This window comes from Cupressus sempervirens, chromosome 2 (genome assembly GCF_028749045.1).
Source record: "Cupressus sempervirens isolate cs-2001-9-10 chromosome 2, ASM2874904v1, whole genome shotgun sequence".
In the NCBI taxonomy this organism is placed as follows: Eukaryota; Viridiplantae; Streptophyta; class Pinopsida; order Cupressales; family Cupressaceae; genus Cupressus; species Cupressus sempervirens.
In genome coordinates, this window is record NC_143119.1 from 686,178,097 (window position 1) to 686,190,231 (window position 12,135).

At 32.0% G+C, this 12,135-nt stretch overlaps 1 pseudogene; it reads right to left on the reverse strand.

Annotated features, from left to right (window-relative positions):
• The window catches only part of LOC149575239 (serine carboxypeptidase II-3-like), a 64,156-nt pseudogene extending 63,511 nt beyond the window's left edge, over positions 1–645 (reverse strand).
• Between the last annotated feature and the right edge of the window lie 11,490 nt (positions 646–12,135).

Genomic DNA, 12,135 nt, shown 5'->3' on the forward strand with positions numbered 1-12,135 from the left:
TCAACCAAAGGTGATATCTAGTCCCTTTTTAATTTTCTCTATAGATGTGTTCCTATCCATATCTATGCTTGGATTGGAGATAAAGTTTACAATCCCTAAATCTTCGCTCAAAATTTTTTGGAGTGGGCTTTTAGTCGAATGAAGGATTTTATCCTTTGTGAAATATTTCCATGACTCCTTCAAGCTTGCGCTCCACACTTTATAGAATGCAGAATTTTCCAGGAATGAAGGATTTTATCCTTTTCGTGACTCCTTCAGACTTGCGCTCCTAAATTTGTGGTATTGGGCTTTTCCAGAATGGAGGATTTTGTTCTTTGCATAATATTTCCTTCCAAAACTATGCTCCATGCTATAAGGAAAGGGAGATTTTTGAATGATGAAGGATTTATTCTCTATCTTCATTGACATACGCTCTACAGAATAAGCAAATAGCTAGCAAATTTTTAAAAAAATTGAAAGGAGATCCCAAACTTGGGCGATGGTGACTGGTGGTCACAATAGGAGCCACCCATTCATTTCTTCACTAGTCCTCACGCCAGACCTCCTCTTTTGTAAGAATTTCAACAAAAGTTGATGGCTTGTTAACTGATGAGAAGGATGAACCAGAATGACTAATGCTATAGCCAACACTATTAAATTCTTCATTTTGAGCTCCCCAAAAAAAAGATCTATTGAAGAACAACACGAATTGAGGCTTAATAAATAAACCCAATTGCTATGTTGCTCGGCCAGATTCTCCCAATTAACGTACACCACCCATTTGCGTGTGAGACATGATACTAAAGTTGTTCAAGCTCAACCAATTTGATATTAAAATGGTGTTTTATCCACCAATTTGTGTTGAGTTAAGCAGTGAGGTGGAGTTGGAGGAACAACCTAATCTTTATTTAAAATATTCTAAAGACAAAATAAAATTAGTGACTTTTTTATCAAAAATTTAGTTGTTTTCGACTACAAACTATGCAAATCATCAATATCAAATGTTGAAATTTTCAAAACAAGTTTATGATGTTTTCAATTTTTTAAAAATTGGTCGAGTGTATAGTTTGAATGGAGGATTGTCATGTCCAGATATAGAAGCCTCATTGTATGAAATCATTTACTAGAAGTGAAGCCATGTAAGTGAAGTCTGACTGTACGGTGAAGGTGAACTCACTATACAAAAAAATTGTCATACTTAAATCATCTCAGTACGGTGAAGGAGTACAACAAAATTGGTACAAATTTAAGAGGCTGAAGGGAGTGATCCTATGGTGAAGGCAGTTTCAGAGGCTGAAGGGAGTGATCTGATGTTGATGCCAATTGGAAGAGTGACTGTCAGATGGATGAGTGACCGTTAGGACTGTAACCATTTTTGTTCTATGACATGAGTGGCTGTGAAAGTCACATTGATTATAATTGAAATCTTAACCTATCCAAGTTTGTTGTATGTAAATTTTTTACTCTAATACAACTAGCTTTCCTTGTGAAAAATAAATCACAAATTTTAAAAAAATATTGCTCAGCATGTGAAGGTGTCGAGTGACAATTTTCCTTTGGCACCTTAAGGAGCCAAGTGGCAGGAGGGTGCTAAGTGAGCTTGGCACTCAAAGGGAAACTCGACACCGATGGATGTTGAGTGAGCTCAACTTCAACTGTAGAGAAAAGACCAAGCGAGTGACCAGGTTTATAACGTGAATAATTTCACTATTAAAACCAGAGAATAAAAACTTAAAATATTCAACAATAATCTTCTCAAATGCAACAAATAAGGGAAGAGCAATGGATTCACGAATGCCTACTTGCTTTCTATTCAACTTTGAATTAAAATATTACAAAATCTAGGAGCATTCGGCTTCAACCAGGAAAACCCTAAAATAACCCTAAAACTTTAAACTAATAAAACTTCAAACTTTAAACTCCAAACTTGCAGCTCTAATGGCTACATACAATAACACCTGGAGCAATCACTAATTCTCAGGTCGAAACCAATAAACTACAAACTTATAGAATGACTAGAGAAGAAATACGTGCATCTACAAGCACGAAATGAACTTCCTTCTATCTCTGCACTCTGACGACTAGATCTGCTGATCACTTCTTTTTCTTTGCAACTTCTAATCTCTTCAAATGGCTTTCACTCTTTGTTTCATCGATTGAATCTAATCATTCCCTTTTTTTTTCTTCTGACCTAAAATGATTTTCCCTCTAATTTTTCAAACTCATTTACCGACAATAAATTTTTTGAACGTTCTACAATCCATCAAATGGTAAGTGGGCATTTGGCTCTAGGAGCAAGACAACCACCACATTAAATTCCAACATTCCTAACAATTATGTCTTTGATATTTGGAAGAATTTGATCTCACCAATATTAATGATTTAGGATACCTAGAACCATTATATGGTATTTGTGCCACTTTATGTCACAGTACAATAATATGTAAAATCTACAAACATTATATGTTATAGTAAACAATCCTATTATAGACAAAGATGCCATCAACCTTGTTCTATGCTAGGGTTTGTTTGCTTACAGCTGCTCTCCATAGACGTCATTGTCGTCATGGCAGTCAACTTTAAAACCCTAATTTGTGTCAATCTAAATCCTAAGTATTGACCAAACAAAACATTAGTTATGGTTTTAGGTTCAATGACAAGGGTTCATTAATGACAAAATAATGTACAACTATTTTTTTTTTCGTATTTGAAACCAAATTTTAAAGATAAAGATTTAAAACACAGACTTGAGATTACACTCCACAACTTGATATTAATTGTTCAAAGGTTTTCCAGAGTTTGAAGCTTCAAAGATGAGTGGGTACACGTAAGTCTTTCCATTCCCGAGTTTTAATGATTCACGAGAATCTCGCCCTTCCTGATACTCAAAAGAAAAAACAACAGAACGAAGATCAGAATATATTTTACCTTAAATAAATATAAGCATTCTACATTTGCATACGCCACGCCATCCTCCAAGTAGTCATTACATCATATCACTGATCTTCAGTTAGTCTGGTAAAGATTGAACCATCCATTCGATTCCTCAAAATAAAATGAAATTGTACACGCTGCTTTAATGATGAATATGAATAGGAAAGTTGCAGGCAGCAACAACATGAAATTTCATATAAAGAAGCTTACGTACGAGACTGCTCCTTGGCCAACGATGGTTAAGTGATGGTCCGAATATAGAATCTCAGGCTGGGCTTAATTTTCACACATTAAGCATTGACACATTAATCTTATAGTAACCTAGGCATTGTTGAAGTCATGCAAACCAATCCACTCTCGACCGAATACGTTTTAGAATTTTAGAATTATGTTGCAAAATCCTTCATGCTCACTTCTTCTCAATTTGTTCACTCTTTTCCTTCAAGATTATTGATTGTTCCAATCTCTCTTTACATTCTCATCACAAACATTTTCATTACTAGAATGTGAGAGTTATTTAGGTCTATTAGTTTTAATTAAATCAATTGAATAGGCGTTTCATATATTTTTTTGAAGTATTGTGCATAATTCCATTTTATTTAGTTTTTAACTTGTTGTAAATAGTTTGAGAAAATATTTCTTTGTACAAATATAACATAATTTTATCGCTTTATCATCTTCTTATACACTTTCTATGTCAACTGCAAATTAACAATCCTAAAGTATATTTTTTATTATGTATTTGTAGTTGATGTCTCACTTATTGTTACACTTATTATGCATGTCATGCTAAAACCATTACATCTTGATTCACCTATCTCTCCCAACAAAGATCAATAAGATAACAATTCTATTTCAATAGTTCCCAAAATAATTTGATAAGAAGACTTTATGATTTTTGTATTATTTGTTATAATTAAAAGTATATTAGGTTGTCCCAAAATTATATTCTATTCTCTTATTCAATATTCTAACTAAGCCCAACATAAATCAACCAAACTTTTATTTAGCAAGTGCATATTTATCAAGAATTGGAAGTACCCAATAAACAATTTTTTAAAAAAAAAGTATAAAGTATCTAATTTACTAGTTTGAGTTTGGAAATTCCATTATTAGCTTTGGACAAAATTAAAATTATTTATACACACACACATTTGTATATGTACATATATACCTACATATAGGTGTATGTATAATAGGTATATATGTATACATACATACATGCATATCCATATGTGTGTATATAAAAAAAATTGTTGGACATTTTTCTATTCATTTATTCTTAAAAAAAATAGTTTATAAAATTGAAATGACATATAATACTATTAATAAAAAAACTTATATATTAGATTTAAAAAGTCAATTGTGCACATCCTCTACAAAATCAATTTTTATAAAAAAAAATTTATTGATAAAATGTTGAGGCTAAGATTTTTATCATTAGTTAATAAAATTTATACATAATTCCTTCTTTCAAAAAGGCATTTGTAGAAAAGAAAGGGGTCAAGAAAACCTCCCATCTTGCATGATACTTATATCCACTAAAGATGCAAAAAAAATAGGGGCATTTCCCTATTTACAAAAATAATGAGACTATGAGGATTATTCCACATTTACATAATTTAAAGCATTTATATTTAACTATCTTTGTAATTCCTTTTTAGTAACATTCTTCTTGCTACTTTGACTTTTGATTTATATATCTACACACTAACCTCTTGACCAAGACCATTTTTAGAAATCAATGAAAGGCTTTTATCATCTTGATTTAAAATAAATTACATATTAAAAAGATAGTTACAAAGTCTTACCCTTTTTAATTTTTAAACTATATCAATATTCTACATGAGTGCTTAGAATTTTCACTCCAACTATGATGAAATTTGATTTTAAGATAAAGAAATCTGCTTTTTTGTTAAAATTAGATCCATTATTTGATCCAAAATGAAAACCCTTAGTTGACAAATACAAGGTCTTTAGGTCTAGCATATCGAGTTCACTATATTGACACATTCGATTTCAAATCCTAATAACAAGTTCCTTATTACATCTCATTTCCTTATTACATCTCATTTTTGGATTTGCATTTTGTGTTGGTTATAGCTTTTATCTTTATTTTTATGCTAGGAATCTTGTCATCTTCTTAGAACTTTACTTGGACATTACACATTCACATGAAATCAAATTAAAATTAAATTTTAAAATAATAATATACAAAACCCAACTCTCCTCTAGAATATGACATTATTTTTCTTAAGTAATGATATTGATTTGGATTTTAGGTTATATTTCTAAGCTAGGAATTCATTAGAATATGCCCACTTTTATTAAATAAAAACTCAATATTTATAATTATGTGTTTTTTTATAATTTATTTCTTATCATACTTTATTTCCTACTTTAACTAGTTCATCTAGCTATCATTATACTTATCCCTCTAATTGAGTTAGTATTATTGCTGATGAAAACATATTATGTGATATTTATTGTTATGTAGTTTGGATCATCTTCTTTAAATATCTTCTTCCAGTGTAATATTTCAATGCACTAAAATAATATTATGTAATGTTAGTAATCCTTTATCATTAATCTATCTTATGTATTGGTGACATTCATGGAAAATCAATCTAGAGCCTTATAGAGGAATGCATTGTTGAAAATTTAATAGGGAAAGTAAGATACTTTGTGGGGTGGGTGAATCATGATCTATGAAATTTTAACACTTCAAACATGAACCACATTTTTTGTCTCCATTATAAACCTTGATTTATATCTTAACCTTGTATCAATGCAATCATGTACTTAAACATAACATTTGATCTAATATCTAATTGCATGAATAAATTCATAAACACATAATTCACTTGACAAAGAGATTTGGTATTGCAGAATCTCTCCAAGGAGAAGGTAAAACTATGGTGGGGATGACACCCACAAAACCTTCATTACTACAACAATAAATTGTGCATGTTAAGGATACACTATTTGATCACTTATGATGGTCTACCCTATGAGGGGCTTGACTTGCGAAAGTCTTGCAAGACTATTAGGTCTACTTTGATTAAAGTATTTTACTTAACAAAAATGTGAGTACTTTGTTAGTAGATCTAAAAAGGCCTATGAAAGCTACTTTATTAAGATATCTAAACCTTGAAACACCTGTTCGAATGTTCAATACCTAATCCTTCAATATGGATTTCAATGTTGGTAATAGATCTCCTCTATCCAATATAATATCACCTCACTATGATTGGTCTTCAATGACTCCTCACTACACTAGTCAGTTGCCTTTGTCTTTCACCTTTGATTGACCTTAAATAAATTCATCTAAACTCCTCTAAATCATATATTCTTCTCATTACATCTAATTTGGGTCTAAAACCCTCCTTATATAGCTATTTGGCAAAGCTTCTAGATCATGATAGATGATCTAGATCCATCCCTTTTGTCATTTGGTCCTTGTAATTTTTTGATTCGTTGATTATCATTCATAGGGATTACTAATCTTCATTATCACGCATAATCAACTCCTTGATTAGTTTGTCAATTTGTAAGACATGCTTCTAGCTTGACAAAAATAGTTTGCATAAGTTTTTGTGCCACTAAATATGAATAAAAAAATATATATTTTACTTAGCACTAACACTCTTTTTATGCTCGACACATATTATTCTTCATGTTTTCCCTTGTCCTTAACTCTGGTAGGCTTATACTGTAAAGTTTCTTAGCCTAACTCAATATATACTATATATCTCAAATCACTTGACATTCACTAACTATTCGATGAATCTTAAGTGTACTTGCACTAAGTAGTGCTTGGCATGAATTGAATATGTACACTTTACATTAGACTTGATCAACATGTATAGTGGCTCGATCATAGTGTTAATCAACCAACATTTCCTAGAAAATGACTAAGTGTTTTGCACTAATAGACAATATCAAGATTTCCTTTAGGTTCAACATTCTCCCACTTTGGCTTTAGTGGAAAAAACACTCATCATAGTCAACATGTCATGCCCAAAAAAACTTCAAAATTTCAAAATCTGTAAAAACTCCCTCTTAGGATGTGCTCCATACCTTTTCTTACTATCTTTATTTCCCCTTGATCTTGATCATAAATCATTTTCCCCTTGTTTTTATCACAATTTCTATGAGGTTGTAGAAGGTTTTAAGCCACACTTATCCAAAAATGGTTTATAAATACGTGAAATTATTGCCAATGAGCTATCCCAAGTAGTCCTTAAAGACTCTATTACTTGAATCTCAATCTCCAATTTAGCCTTGAGATCTACCATATTATATGTTATTAAAAAGTTTGGATCTCTCTTTATTAGCTCTTTTTCATTCTATAAATGCATTTGCATGATCTCGAAATGAGGCGTTATCATAGAATAAAATGAAATAAGTTTTTCTCTTATTCTACTATCATATGCCTACAACTTGACTTATCTCCCTTGCAAAAATCTTAACTTGTGAAAATGTAATGAATTAGAACTTGCATCCATGTTCAATGTATTAGCACTATACCTTAAATAAGCTTCATTCTTATCTATTATAACACTTATTTCTTTTGTGAAGATAGATAAATTACATAATTCCCTAAATAATAAATGTACATTTTTAATGTCTCTTTCCAAATTATCTACAATTTTGGAAAGCTCTACCTATCTTATAGAAATCTCTATTACAATCTTCTCCATGACCTTCTTCTCAAATTTCCTCTTAGACCATTGCATTAGTCTTTAGTTTGTGTCAATGTCTAGGTCATTCAATCTCTCCACATTTTGAACCAATTTTTCAATGATTGAATCTTTCTTATTCAAATTATCAACAAAAAATGTATAAAGTAATATGTCCTTGATCTCATAAAGTACCTCTTTCTATTGGTTTTCTCTTCTCATATCCTCTTGTATGGTTGTCCTTTCTAGAAACTCTTGAAGTCTCTTCATTTGATCTTAAGTTAGATTATTTATGTCCCAATTTGGAATTAAAATCACTTCATCAAGTGTAATAGGTTTGCCTTGTATTCCTCTAGGAGATTTCAACTTTCTTTTCTTGGATTTGATCCCCTTTGAATCTGGGGTGTTGGTGCTCGACATAGATAGTTGTAGACTTTGAGTGAGAATTTCCATACTATGTCTCTAAGACTCCTTAACACATTTTATCCATATCTCTTCACCAATTTGTCTTTCTTTAGTACGTGTCACCTATTACTTAGGTGCTTTAACCTTACTCTTCTCTTCAATAGAAATGAGTTCACTTGTTGAACTTGATTGTACAACCTCCTTTGTTCCCTAAATCAGAGGTCCTCAAAAATTGGTTGGCACATCTACAGTAAACTGGTCTACTATAGCATGTGAAGTCTCTTCCTTCACCTCTCCTTCTGTATTAATGCATTATTGACCTTATTTGTATTATTTATTTATTAAGGTCCTTGTGCACTATCACCTCCATTAGTTTCCATAGTCTATTGCTCAGCAACGCTCACATTTGCATGTGCTTGACTATCAACAAGATTTAGAGTATCAACTGAAGTAGGTGTTTGTTCATACAATTGAGATGTTACTTGTGTATCAATTTTAGGATATTCATTCACTTGTACTAGCATAGGATTGGTGTTCATCAACACCTCTTTTACTAAATTTTATGTTGCAGCTTGCTTCTTTTTCTCTAGCTTAGTTAGTATAGTCTACTCTTGCTCTTCCTTTACATCATTCCCATCTTTCTATTGATCTTCTATGGGTTCATCTTCTATGGTGATTGTTTCTATTTCTCTTTCACTTTCTTGAGCCATTCTCAAAATTTTATCAACTAGTTTCTCAACATCAACATAGATATCCTCTTTGTTTTCTAGTTCTACTTCACCTACCTCTTTCTCTTCCTCATCTTTTCTTTCTTCATCATCAGGAACTAGGCCATATATCTTCTTCCATATCATGTTTCTCTCTTTAAATACTTCTTCAACTTTGTTCTTCAGTAACAGGTATGCTCTTCTTTTGGGAAAAAATATATTTTAATGGGTCCTTACTACTAATTAGATTTGATTCTTTGTCAATTTAGGGATATTTTGAGATATTGGGGCTTCCCTTATTCACCTTTTGGCCACTTGTGCCCATTCAATTTAGAATAAACTTTAATGTATAGCTCTTATAGAGTCATCGTACCTAATCCTATAGCTACATACTTAAAAGTGGCCATCATATCTAACATTGCTTCCTTTACTTTTCTTTTATCATCATTACTTTGGGCATCATATTTTATGAATTGAAGGCTTGATAGTCCTACACTACTCCTTATATTTTCACATCCTCATCTAGGTCTTATGGCTTCTTGTGAGTAGCTATCCTCAATTCACTCAAGTCATCTAACTTAGTCCTCTCTTCTTCCTCTTCTTCATCATCCTTAATGATGATCCTTCTCCTTGGTTTGTTCACTAGTTTCCTCGACTCTTCTTCCCCAGAGATTGCCTTCATCTTTGTAGAGCTCCTACTATGAGCTAGATTTTTTATCTTGATGAATCATTTCTTTTGAGGTGTGGAAATTTTTAGTGTTAATTGTCCCAGTCATTTGCCTCATGACCATTGGTGGAGTGGGTATCACTTCTACAATAGTCTTCTTTAGACTCTTCTATAACTTAGGCTCAAAAACAACAATTTGTTTCTCTTTAGTATCCCATGTCTCAAAAGCCACAATCTCCTTTCCTTTATCTCCTACCCTTTCTTATTCTTCATTATTATCATCTTTATAATATTGTTTCCTTTTCTTTCCATCTTTGGCACTTTGGTTTCCATCATGATTTTGATCTTATCTATTACATATTGCCCAAATGGCTCAATATCTTTGTCAATAGGTTCATCGAATAATGTAGTAATGACAGTTAAAACCTCATCAATATTTATTTCATACCCTAATGACTTCAACCATGCAATTTTGTGTATAACTGCTTGAATATAGGTCCAATTTGTATCACCTAGGAAACACATGTTTTCATAGTATTTGTTTACCAATGATTTAGGTACCCTTGACCTTTTTTTCATCTTCTGTTTGAATTCTTCAAAATACCCATCCATTACTTTCTCAAAATCATCTCCTAACTATTTGATAAACTCGTTGATTTTCTTAGTCACTAGCTTCTTCTTACTCCAAGTCACATTACCAATGGTAGGGAATTAAGTTTTCTCATAAAATAATATGAAAACTAATAGTCAGCCAAACTTACACATTCAATTTTCTTTTCCTTCCTGATGCTTTTCGGGTTCTCCTTCAATTGTTGTAGTTGCAAGTCGACAAGATCATAAGAATGATATTTCATCACAATCTTCCATGCCATATAAACTACAACACATAGAACACTTCCAAGTCTACTAGATTGATAGAATTTGAAGACCCTCATTGAAATGTCTAGCTAAAGATGTGTGATGGTAGAGATAGACATTCCCCTCTTGTTCCATTTTTCCAAAGTATTTTCCTTAATCACCTCTCTACGCTGGCAACAAATAAATTTGAACCTATCAAGAACAGGGTATCCCATGACATGGTGAATGATTTTTTTGGTGATTTCAATCAATCCTCCATCTAACTAAAGTTTCATGTCATGTACGCAACTTACGATGATCTTGATACATTCTGACTTGAAAATCTTAGGAAATTTTAGGGCAAGATTTAACCCTTTCTCAATGATGTGCTTATGTTCCTCTTCAATTTTCCATCAATGCATGCCTTGTCATATGCATTTCATAGTTCAAAGTCTCCTATTTAACCAATCTTACACATGTAGTAACATCTAATATTGTGGATTAAGGTAACACTAGGTGGAATAGATGATAGGGCTCCAGATGTATCTCCTTTTATTACTATTTCAGGGTATCCTTTGAACTTAGGAGGATTGCATGCTTCATTATAAAATAATTTATTATCGCTAACCTTAGATGATGCCCCTATCTCCATTATAGCATAAATATATGCCATTTTTCAGGTAAAGTGTTTGATCAATAAACTCTACTTCATTTGTTAACAACACAACCACTAAATCACAGTAGATTGTCAAAGGTACAATAAAAAATCTTTTCTCGAATCTATGCATAATAGTGTGGAGTCTCTCTTGCACTTTGGTCTGTTAGAAATTCACACATGGTATTTAAAATAACTTGCGAAATATGATATATGCCCTCAAAAATTCAAAATTAGGGCCTCAATACTACATCATATATAGTGGGTGTGCAACAGGTGTCTTCAACCATCTTTCTAAAGCTCAATAATCATACTTCCTCAGGTTTCACTTGGTCGATGCCACTTCAATATTCAAACTTTGTCTATGTTTCAACACTATGACTATAACAACTTGATCTTCATTAGCATTTAAAGAGTGCAACACTAGCACTTGGTCATCATATATTATTCAACTCGACTCAAAATACATTGTTGGTCCAAACTAAAAATCTTGTCTTCATGCATGTACTATTATGTTGATTTGGACTTTGATGCAAATAATCTTAGGAATTCATGTATAATATTGCAATTTGAAAAATAATTCCATACATACCTCATCATGTAGTTTGAGGTGGGGGAATATCATAAGTTTTCACCATTTGTATAGTTTCTTTCATATGATTTCTTCTTCTAAGTTTGATTCATCATAGTTCTTACTTCTTTATTATTGACCTTTTCTTTTCCATTGTTCTCTTCAACATTAGGTATTGAAGCTCGATTCATACATTCCTTGCTTAGTTGACCAACCTTATGGAAATTGTTCAAACATACTAGTCCAAATTTTTTCTAGTTTCCATATCTTCCTCTCAGATGTATCCTAGCACACTTGTTTCCAATGCGTACATAATTTTCTAAATATTGACAATTCACCCAAGTATTTTAATTCCAATTTATGGTATTACCTTGCTTAGGTACTTTTCCTTAACCTTTAGGTGTCCAAATTTTTTTTACTTTAGATCTACAATCTTGTGCCTTATGACCATATTTCTAACATGTATAAAAATAACGTTCAAATCTAGTAGTTGGTGTCTTATTGACCTTTGATCTGCACTCATGTGCTTGATGACCCTATTTGTTGCAATTGAAGTAATCACCATTGAGTTTAGGTTTAGGATTTGACTTACCAATTTTTATCCTACAAACATTTGTTGTATGGCATGGTTTTCCATAGTGATAATACGTAGGCTTCTTGTTCTTTGGTTTTTCTATCACATTCCTTTGCTCTCCTTG